We start from the raw sequence: 12,283 nt of genomic DNA on the forward strand, positions 1-12,283 counted from the left end.
TATATAAAATTTCTGTCCCCCTCACTTCTGAAATGATGGCTACGCCCCTGGCTGCATGAACTCTACAAGTTTGTGTGAAACCTGATGATAATGTTCTCCAGCATGATTTGAAACGATCTAAAGAAGAACATCTGACCGTCTGAGTAGAATTTCATTAGTAACCTAGAATTTTTTCATAATGTGAAATATTTCTTGCTCGTTTGATTATTTGTTTTACATTACAATCCTAAAACTGTGTATTTCTAGGTTAAAATTAGATTTTAAATCTCATATTATCAGTGTGGCCTCAGACTTTTGAAACCCACTGAATAATATCAAAAATATAATGTGCTTATACTAATAAATGATTAATTATTGATTTTATTAAAACGAACACCTTCACCATAGCGCTGGTGGTGGACTAATGGTTAAGGATCTGGATTTCTAACCCACAAGCTTGGTAGTTCAGACCTTAGTTAAGTTAACGCAGCAGTGTTTCACTCCATACAAAAAGGTATATCTGCTTGTCATGAATATACACATAAAGTAAAAGGCACAGGTGTGGCCAGAGATTCATTTGTGGGTCTAAGTGCTTACCTGGGCCTGTTGTGTGATAGAATCCCATCCTTGCAGTATTCTGTCCAGAGGATCATGCAGTATGGCACATAGTCCCCTCTGACCTCATCCTGCAATTTCAAAATGGGACACATGACTCTTTGGTTTCAAAAAAGCCAGTGCTTCTTAACCTTTCTGACTCCAAGGCCCCTCACTGTCCACAACAAAATTAGAATCCCCCATGACTTTTCCATTTTTTTATGATTTACTGGATGCATGGTAAAATATTTTAGAGATTGGAATAACTAGAAAAATGTATATTAATAAAATGTATTAAAAATGACAAGATTGTAATAATTGACATGACTTTACCAAGTCTTGAAATCACACTTTTAAAATTAGGCTTCCTCATGGAATCCAAGTGGTTCAAAGAAAAAAATCCTCGTTGAGGAATTCAATAAGAAATATCTTGATTTCCAGTTGTCTTAACACATGTTAATGATTTTTTTTTCTCAAACCATTTATAGTCATCTTGAGGCCTTATTGGAAGTTTGTCTGAGGCCCCCTAGTGGGCCCCGGGCCCCCTGGTAGAGAACCACTCATTTAGTCTTCACTAGACTTTTATTTTTTTCCTCAGTTCTCACATGCATTTTGAATGTTATTGTAATTTCTACCATTTATTAATTACAAAATTTGTTGGCTAAAATCTATTTTTAAAATGTTACATTTCTGATTTTTCATGAATTTTGTTTCATAATTCTCTATAGTCTGCATTTGTGCTTATACTAGGTTGTTTCATGGCGGACTCTATTGTGACAACACTATTGCCTAATGCCTATGTAGAAACTAATTGAGAAATATTCCCTTATGTAATTTATGTTCTGACTTGACTAAACGTTTATTTCATACTCCATTACAGTGTTCCCCTGACACATTCATATTTATTGCATTCAGTTTTTAGCTGCCCTGTTTTTGCTTCAACCAGTCTCAATTTAAGGTTCCTATCTCGACTCCTCTCTGTTTGTTCGTATCAAGTCCGAGGCACTAAGCTAAACAAGGCAGCCAAAGGCTCTTGAGGTCCCAACATGTCACCGAACTTCTCATCTCCATGTATTTAGCAAGCATGTCTGAGAGCGTGGTCCACCCTTGAACTCCTCCGAAACTCGGAGAGGGACACATTCTTCACTTTTAATTGAGTGTCAAGAGTGGTCCACAGATTAACTCGGCTCCCATCACACAGATAAAGCAATGCTTCATTATTTGTTATTGGTATTTACGGAGTGTCTGGCTGAAGGGATTAGAGTCCGAGAGCTAGCGGTTTAGCGGGACGCTGAGAAGAACCCTTCCCAAAAACCGATGCGGAAGAACTCCACGTCCACCCCTCGCAAAAACAATCACATAGATTCTCCACCCCTGATGACATCCCTTTCAACAGCCTCTTAGGGAAAGAAAGTTGGGGAAAGTGTGCTTTCAGAGCGCGCATCAAATGAAGCCGAAGGGAAGATGAATATAATGAGGGAACTAAAGAGAAGTTGAGAAACGGTGAGAGCAGTTTCATGACATTAATGGAAAGACATTATCCATGAAGGAAAGCAGTTTTGGTGAAAACAGGGGTTTAAAAAAAGTAAAAATACATTTAAAATAATAATAATAATAAAGAGACCTTAATGAATGAATGAATAAATCAAGATTTTCTCAGATATTTGGACCACACGGTTTAAAATATTTTGATTTTGATAAGAATGGATGAATAAATAAAGAAATAGTCAAACAAACAAACTAATAATAACCAATTCAGATTTTTTTTCTATTAGCCTACTCTATAAATTGCTCTATTTTTCCCCACTTACAACTGTTCAAGAATGCAGCCTAAACAAAGATCAAATTTTTAAAGAATTGGGCACTGAGAGACTAATGATTTCCTCTGATCTGAATATTGTCCTTTTCAATGTCTATGGGGGCCCTACAGTTAAAATAGCTCTCTTTTCTGTTTTGTATCAGCATTTTAAATGAGGCATAAGCTATTTTTGCAGTCTTCCACTTGTTTCTCTCATACAGATTTTCTCAGGTGCTTTTTACGCACTTCTAAATTAACGCCAGTGCTCTCAAAAAACAAAATACACCTGAATCTGACCCACATCAAAAGAAATGTGTTATTTGAAAAGAATGTACTTCATTATACAGTGAAACTGAACTGTTTAGGGAAATTAAGTCAGTTTCAATCGCTATGTTAATTGTTTTGACAGCACTGACCTTAGTTTAGAGATTTGGACACTTAACATGCATGAAATGTCATTGAATTAAAACATTACAAATAAAAGAAGAAAAAGAACAAGTGGAATCTGCAAAGAAATTATGCTAGAGCTTTACTCTATTCACTTAATTGCAGATTTTTGCAAGTTTGTCTCCCAATGTTAAAATAATCTTGCGGATAATATCTATTGTTATATCTATTATTTTTAAAACTGAAACCTAACAAACTTCTTTTTGCGAATGTTATACTTTCTTTACAATTAACTTTTTTATATGCAGTGTCTAAATACGTTGAGGCCACTGTCAAATCAGTTACGGAATAAAGCGGTAATTCTTGAGCTATTTTCCCTTCATGTCACACACTCCAAAGTGACTCTGTGCCCTGTCACTTCCCTCCATTGACACATCTTCCCTGGTTTTCCTGTACATTGGTATTTTTATCTCTCCGCTCGGCCCTAGTCTTCCCGTCACCCTCACTCCATCTTTCCCTCGACGTTTCAGCTTTTTTCCCTCTCTCTCTTTCTCTCTCGGCTGCTCTGTACTGCCAGTTTTGCTGACAGACAGCCGTGTTCCGATGGCATCTGCCTGCTGCTCTACAGCTTGTGTGTGTGATCAGCTGTCTCCAGCTTCTCAACTCTTCATCTCCTCTTCTTAGCGGGCCTCTTCTGAGCGCGTGCAGCTTGCGTGCCAGCTTCCAGCCTCCGTTAACTCCTATACCATCTTATGTACTGCCAAAGCAGATTGTGTTTGGAGGGCAAGCAATTAAGGGGTAGAAAAAAACTGTAATGTAATTTTGGCTGCAATATTTACAGAAATGGTAAAGCTTAAGCGCAGAAACATGACAGAGTCAACACCGTGGAGAATAATGATTTAGAGCCCAGATTTAGAGGGAAAGGAGGCTGGCACATTCCTAATTACACAAGGCCAAATGTCAAGCCTGCTTGCTGTCAACGTGTTTCGTTACCGTTTTTTCTCCCGCCGCTTTTTTCAAGCAATTTCAGCCATGTTTTATGAATCTCATTATAAGTCATTAAACTCCACTACACATTTCATGGGCTCCTCTCTTCGAGGCCTGTGCGAGAAGGAGTTTTTTCTTCTTCGGCGGGTGCCTGCGAGCGCCCGTGTCCGTTTAATGGAATGAGGAAGGGCGAGAAATGACCACCATTAATTCACCTCTGCTCAGGGGCACCGAGGCAGCAAACAGCGGTAAATGAATTAAGACACTCCACAACAAGACGTTTAGCCTGGAAGACGTGAAATTTCTCACAGTAATATCACACTCAGAGCGTAATTCAGTGTGTAATATCATCAAGCCCTCATGCTCTCCTCTCGGGAACGATCACCTGGGACCTCGATTACTGAGAGATAATTAAATAAACCTGTGGGGCTTTTTTCTGTTGTAAGAGCTAAAACATTCCGCTTTGGTCATACATGCGCTTTCGTTCTCTCCACCGAAAGAATCTTCTTCTCTGGTATGTGCTCTGCTTTTTTCCCCTCTCTGGATTAGAGTTTGTGGGGAATTAGTTTGGATAGCCAGACATTTGACTACTAGCATTAAGTCTAAGGTCAAGAACCGCTCACTCAGACAGCAAAAAGATCATCTGATTGACATATAAAGCAACCAACCACAGTTTGTTTTGTTTTTACATGCCATTTTAAAGCGGGTTTATTTGAAAAGGTCTAACACACACATGCATACATACATAATAAAATAAACTAAAATAGACTAGTGAGGAAAATGAATTCAAATAATGGCACAGCAGTCTTATACTTTATATTCACTCTTAAAAATAAAGGTGCTTCAAAAGGTTCTTAACAGTGATGCCATAGAAGAACCATTCAGTCAAAGGTTCTTTAAAGAACCATCTCTTTCTTACCTTTTTATAATCTGAAGAAACTTCTTTCGCCACAAAGAACCTTTTGTGAAACAGAAAGGTTCTTCAGATGTTAAAGGTTCTTTATGGAACCATTTAGACAAAAAGGTTCTTCTATGGCATCATGAAGCGCCTTTATTTTTAAGAGTGTTGAACCCCCCCCACACACACATATAATAAACTAAACTAAAATAGATTAGTGAGGAAAATGAATTCATATAATGGTACAGCAGTCTTATATATAGACTTTATATTGAATACACACACAAGCACACACTATTAATAACATTAGTATTAATAATATTATAAAATAATCTAAAAATAATCTAAAATATATTAAAATAAAATAAACTGATAAGATTTTTTAAACAATGGCAAAGCAGTCTTTGCTAGCAATTGAACAGAATAAAAATACAGGTAAACATTTAATAATTATTACATATATTATATTTTATATTGCTATTTAAGGATAAATATAATTTAATTACATGAAATTATAAATTGTATATATTTTTAATATATTTCATAGAATTTCTGCTATTAGAATATGGCCTATTTCAAATATAACAAATACAAACGTAATAAAATAAAGTCTTATATAAAGACTTATGTTTAATAAATAAAGACTAGTGATTTCACAGACTCAAAAAAATAAGTTGTGCTATAGGCTAGTTATGTGTCGATAGTTTTGAAAAAAGGTGGATGCCACTAACCTTGCAAACTTTGCCAATTCTTCCTCAAATCTATTCATTGTATCAACCTGAACCTTTATAATATTCCGTTTCAGGTGGACTAATACCCCTAGTGTGCTTCTACTCATTGAAGTAACACAAGTCCAGCCAATTTGAACAAAACTGGCGATTTCATCCATGTGATGTGCAGTATCCATCAGTCGGTCAGTTGAGTGACTGTGGTCTCAGACTAGTAGGGAAAAAGCCCTCGTGTTCTAGGCTAAAGTGTGTGAGGATATGACAGTTCGTGCGTGTGCACTGCACGTATGTTGTGTGTGTGTGTGTGACTAGGCCGTGCGGGGGCCTGTGCTTTGGCAGTGGCTGGGTGTTAGCAGCGCTGCAGATGGTGAGCGCTCAGCACTGAAGGTGAGAGGAGTGAAAGTGAGTGTGTATGTCTGTATGTGTGTGTGAGAGAGAGAGAGAGAGAGAGAGAGAGACAGAGAGAGAGAGAGAAAGGTTGGCGAGGTGCACATTGCCAGAGAGAGCAAGGAGGCGTCGGCGGCGCGTGATATTGATGCCGCGCTGTCACCTCGAACCCCGCCGGCACCCTGTGACTTGGCGAGGGGAAAAACCAGGCCTGCGTGGGCGCGAGATGCAACGATCCACTCTGTTGTGTCAAAGCCACTTTTCACCTGTCTCCTGCGTGCGATTTGCCCCAAAAGGGGGAAAAAACTCTAAAAACAATGCATTTTATCTAAGTATTGAGCCTTTGCCCGGAATCCTATTTCGAGTACCAATTCACTGTATTAACGTCAGGCACATCAACACTGAGCAGAATCAAGAAAAGACACGGTGAGGGATGATCTCATACTGCGGGAACCTTGTCTGTTTGATACGAAGCAATTCACCGATCATTTGCCTGTCAAAAATGAAGTTTGTCCAGAAGTCGAGATGAAAGATGTTAACAAGTGTAATTTAACCTTACAGCTGGAGTCAGTCGATGACCTCACCAGGGTGATCGGTCTGCAGGACGGTAAGCACTGTGGCTGACTTGAAACAGAGACCCGAAGAGATCGCAGGTATGTGTGATCTCAACCGAGAGTGGATTGAAGTTGACTAGCCACCATGTTGCCTGACCTTGAACGCTTGCTTATGCATAATGTTTTTAGTCTCTCATATAAGAGGAGCTGTGTGGGCTACAACAGACCAGAACTAGAAGAGTTTGTAAAAGAAGAATGATGGAAGAAAACAGACTTTGGAGATGAATGTCCTTCAAAATAAGAGGCAATGAAAAGTAAAACAAGCCTTGAAAGCCAATAATCGAAGTGCTCACTATTTAGTGGGAAGTAACCCTAATAAGTCCAAGTACAACATAAACTTACATTTGAAATATAAAAAAATGACTGAAAGCACAGCAAAAGCATTTGTGTTATTTTACTTTTTGTTTGGAGCTGATTTGAAATGTGAGTTATTAGTAACTATAAATTGTCACGTCAAAACCTTGTTTGATTTTTCTACATTCTTGTAACAATATTGGCTGAATATTCAGTAGAATTTTAAAAATAATTATTTATATTTATTTATTTATTTATTATTTGGTATTTCAAAGCAATATTATGCATTTTAAAAGACTGATGATCTTATATCTGTAGCAAGTATATAGGGCACTGCCTGAGTGACAGTAACAAATATTGATGCAGTACAACAACAAAAATTTATAAAAACTGTTGATGTTCACATTAAAGTACAATATTAAAGAGCTATCTTGAGCCAAAATAAGATTATCATAATGCTCTGTCTGTAATTATAATCCAGAAATATTACGTTTTATTTTGAGTGCGCTTATTACGATTGTCTTATTGACCCCTATTGTTCCTAATAAGCAGGCTAAGAACATAGCAAACCTCATATTAAAAAGCTTTAACAAATTAATTGTGCTCAGAACACATCATTTTAATTCATAAAATTTAGCCACTTAGATCATTTCAATGTGTGGAAAAAATAGAAATAGAGTAAAATAATCTACACTCTTAAAAATAAAGTTTTTTTTACATTGGTCCATGAATAATATTTAAAATCCATGGATCCTTTCCATTGATAAAAAGGTTCTTTATAGCTGAAAAAAGGATTTTTAGATTTAAAATATTCTTTAAAAATATGTTCTTTTAAGAACGGTTCACTAAAATGTTCTTTCTGGACTTATTTGGAACACAGGTGGGCTCCAACAGTAAATGTGCATCTTATAAATCCCCTTTCCTTTTTTCTTTTTATGACAAAACATTACATGTTTGTGTTTGAATCTTCAATGTAATGCTCATTTTATGAGACTGCTTACTTAGATTTGGCTGGGTTTATTAACAGGATGATGATATCTCACCAAGCACCACTAATAAAATCATCAAAACAGATTCCTGAGAGACCATTGGCTCAGGTGAAGCATGTGGTCTTCTGTCACTCAAGATATGCTCCACCCATTTTTGCACATTTAAGCACTGTGATTGGATAAGAAATGAAAAAATGTGTTACACACGTCTCTCACTCCGTGCAGTGAGGTGATCTGACACAGGGCTCCAGTGAACACACAGGGCTCCAGTGAACACACACACACACACACACACAGGCCCTGCGTGTATGACACTAAGCCAGTCAGTGGAAACGTCTTCACCTCTTTAACACAGGCTGGCAAGTGAAGCTAAGCTCTCCACTGCTAACCTGCTAGAGAAGCCAGCCAACAGTTTTTTTTGCTCAAGGGATGCACTCTTTTGCACCCTGATGAACATACACTGTGAGATCTAGACAGTCTGTGTACACATGCAAAGATGGACATGTGTCTGAGAGGGAGAATAGGGCTCTGTTCCAAAAACCTAATTTCTTTTCTCCGAAACCTGCCTACTTTACCTATTAACCTTTACCTTTAAATGAAAGCTCATCACTACTGATTACTATAAGAAATGCTCTACATAGATAGCAAACTCCACGCAACACATAAATAGCGCTCTGCACTGGAGACTCGACTCGCAGTTAGAGTTTGAAGTTAGCATGTTGCTAAGTAACAGCTTGATACTCTAATAAGCAATAATCTATTTTTAATTACACTGGACGTTTTTTAATGACGCTTTTTGGAATTGAACAGATCGTGACTCAATTATTAGCTATTAGTTATTAGAATTAGAGGTTAACATGTTGCTAAGCTAATAGAATAACAAAAAAAACAAAAACAAAAAAAACCCATGAAACAGTACAAAAAATATCAGTAAAAATAAAATAGTAAATTTTTACAGTGAACTATTTCAGTGCCAAAATCATCTGGACTTGCAATGGCTTTCAATAGTTACATACAGTACAAATAGTAAAATGTTGGGTAAAATAATATATTTTTAATTAATTATACTGACATTTTTAAAAATTACTTTGACCCTCAATTGATTTCAGTTGATTTTGCTTTTAGTGTCTTGCGAAAATAACTGTTTGGTACTCTAATGATCAAAAAAAAAAAAAAAAAAAAAAAAATAATTAAATAAAACAGACAAAAAAAAAGTTAAAAAAAAAAAAATAGGGAGGGGATTTTCACATTCATGGTGAAATTAATTTTATATCACAGTTACAATATATTGCATGATAAACAACTATTTAATTATATATTTGTAATATTTTTTTAAAGTATTTTGTATTTATATTTTGCTAAAAATTCAACACAATGTTTTATGCTTTTCATTTTCATGCATTTTAAATAAAACTTTAGTAAAAAAAAAAAAAAAATTAATTAATGAAACCGTACAAACAAATATAGGCTAAAATAGTCCGTTTTTACATGTAGCAAACTATATTAATGTGTTTTAATTTTTTAAATTTAATAAATTTGTTGATTTCAATACATTTTGATGTTAGCATGTTGCTAAGCTAACAACTCGATACTCTGAGAATAAAATAATAAAATAAGAGAATAAAAATGTTATTACTTCTATTGGTTTGTTAAACTATTATTGGCTCTTATTGGCAGTTGAATTCAATAGAATCTGATTTTAACATGTTTCTAAAACCTCAGTAGCATAAAAATACATAAACATTAGGTAAAATAATCTACTTTTAATTACACAATACTGACCCTTTTGAGACTTTTCAGAAATGACATGTAAGTTTACAACCAGCATTTCTCTCACTTCTTCCACTATTTTGGAATTGTTTACTTCTGCTGCTTTAGAATTTGGTGTATAGCATCTTAAAATTGAGCGAGGCTAATTGAGTTACACATTCCTCAAACAGTAAAGCATTTTACTAGCAATGCAAAGGAATTGTATAAATGTATACCATGAATGCAATGTAAGCTGTTTATAAAAGCATCCTCCAAATCCATAAATGTAAGTTAACTTTTTGGAACTGCCTTCAGGAACATGTCCATATTGACTTAAGACGCTGCCTCTGTAGGCAGCTCACTCAATGAATCTTAGTGTACACAGTTGTGTGCAAACACTACAAAATGTACAAGTTTAATGCGTCAGACAAACTTTAAACAAATGAACTCAGCTCTGCACATGAAATTACACTAATGCGAGAGGCATGTAATGAATACAGATATTTCAGCAGCCAGAGACGGAGACAATCATGTGTTGGACGATGAAGAGGAGAGTGGATGCCAAGCACAGGGTACATGCCCCTGGGGTTACAGGCTGCTTGGAGAAGGTGTCAGGTACGCTCCTCTCTCTCTCACACACTCATACGCACAGCACACACGGATAACAAATCACTGCCGGAAGGAGGTCTGTGAAGCTCCTCGGCTTCCCTAATAACATTTAGGAGATGCTTAAGCTGGTAAATTAGCGAATCTGGACCGCAGAGATATTATTTATGCTTGTCTGCGGTGGAGAATAAGGAGGCTTGATGGGTAAATTGTGTTTAATTCTTGGAAGGGGCCGTTTTTCTGCACCACAGCATGATACGAGATTAATCCCTTGACAACGACCACTGACTTCTGTTTGTTTTCTTTCTTTTCTTTGAAAGAAAGAAAGAAAGAAAGAAAGAAAATCCCATTAGAATGTGAAAGAGTTCAACTCCAACATAAACACATCCTCAAAACAAAGATGTTCTAATGTTGCACTGTAAATTGAGTGGCAGAAACTTTTTGCAGACATCTGACCACGGCAATCAAAACAGAAAATGACACGGCGGCTGTTTCCAGGGATCAAGTAATATCTGATAATTACTGTTATTTGCAATATTTCAGACACACCAATTATGCTTGTCTAGAGAATTTTAATGTATTTCTACTCTCAAAAGAGCTGTGTATGTGGACACTGTGTATGCGAGACAGAAAGAGTATTTTTAGAATTAAAGTAATGCTAAAAGCTATTCTCCTCATTTTAATTTCTTAGTTGACTTTTTATTTTCAACATCAACATTTTAGGTTACAATTTATACACATACATAAAGGAAAAAATATTTTTTTAACAGTTCTTTTAACTTTAAAAAAAAATTTTTTTAGCTTTTTTTTTTTTTTTGCAAAAGTTTTAATAGTACAACTATTATAAAATTATGTTTAGAATAGGTTTAAGATGAAGTATACACTAGGATTATTGACTTGATAAATATGGCTGAAGCTAATAATTATTTTCATGTTAGGGCTGATAAGTAATAAATGGCTTATAATAAAAAAATCTATACTATTTTGTATAAATAAATAAATAAAAAACACTAAAATATATATTATACATATATAAATCCTACAAGTGAATTTAGGCATTACACCATTATAAAGTACAGTAAGCAAAATGGAGATTCATTTTAAGATTTGCTAAAGAGTAAATTGAATTGTTATTAAATGATTAGTGTTTTTAAAGGTGAAAATTAAATGAGTGTTAGATGACAGCACGTGTAATCTAAATGTAAACGTAGGGGAATTTATTTATTTTTTATTTTTTACAATTAAAAAAAAAAATTACATGGCAGGGCTGTCACTACTTGATATTTCATGTCGACCACCCCTAATACACATCAAATTTTATGTTCTTTTATATATTTCCATTGTATTTTATGGGTTGATGGGACTGAAATCAATAAAAACTGAAATTTCTCAACTTCAAGTGTCTGGTATCTGCAAAAACAAACATGACATGATGTCTGCTGCACACCATCCTTTCTTGCATATAAGACTATTCAACATTTCTCAAGTTGATTTCATGTGACCTGTGATCTTTTATCAGAGCTGGAGTCTGGCTCGGCTCCTCGGACACATCTCTCAAATCACACGAATGCTCAGGATGTTCTCATCGGAATCGCATTTCTTGTCAAAACTCAGAAAAATAGCAGGTTTGACTTGTGTTTTTGGCTTCAAAGAGATTTCTTTGAGAACATCATAATCCATAAGCCGAGGAAACATGCAGAAATACCCCATCCATGCGAGGATCTGCTCTCTATGTCCATCAGCTTAAAAATAAAACAGACTGTTCTCCTTTTCACGCTTTATTTACCAAATTCTCTTGAGATATCAAATACTGTTCGAGACAAAACTAACATTCCCCATGTCTGTGTGTACTGTGGCGAACTCCCAGGCAGTCAGGCGCAGTTTACAGGCCTGTAGTTTGTGGTGAGCAGTGTCCCCTTGCTCTTCTTAAAGGACTAACCACAGGACTAACAGACACCGCAGGATGACCCCACATCTGTTTGACAGGCCCGCTCTGCGCGAACAACGCTCAGCACTCGACAATTACACAACCCTGGGATTTATCTGGCCACGGTTAAATCCCCGTCACTCAGAATACTGTGTGTGCTCAATGCACTGTAATCCCCGGACACTGGCGCAAATCCTGTCGATCTCGTGGTCTCTGATGTCTCATCTGACCCTTCTCATCTCACTCTATCCTACTATTCATGGCAAAGGCCACTAATGTGTCCCTCATGCAAATAACATTAGCTGGGCTGTAAAAACACCTACCCTTTCATCCCTGAGGGAGTTAT

General features: G+C 36.2%; 1 long non-coding RNA gene across 1 annotated transcript in view; it reads right to left on the minus strand.

The window, feature by feature from the left end:
- Positions 1 to 12,283, minus strand: part of LOC107725543 (uncharacterized) — a 38,193-nt gene that overhangs the window by 14,478 nt on the left and 11,432 nt on the right. Inside the window, exon 2 of the long non-coding RNA XR_001638126.1 lies at positions 577 to 665. This is a non-coding gene — a long non-coding RNA (uncharacterized LOC107725543). The remainder of the gene's footprint in view (positions 1 to 576; positions 666 to 12,283) is intronic.

Source organism: Sinocyclocheilus rhinocerous, unplaced genomic scaffold (assembly GCF_001515625.1).
Source record: "Sinocyclocheilus rhinocerous isolate Xijiao unplaced genomic scaffold, SAMN03320098_v1.1 scaffold153, whole genome shotgun sequence".
Lineage (NCBI taxonomy): Eukaryota > Metazoa > Chordata > Actinopteri > Cypriniformes > Cyprinidae > Sinocyclocheilus > Sinocyclocheilus rhinocerous.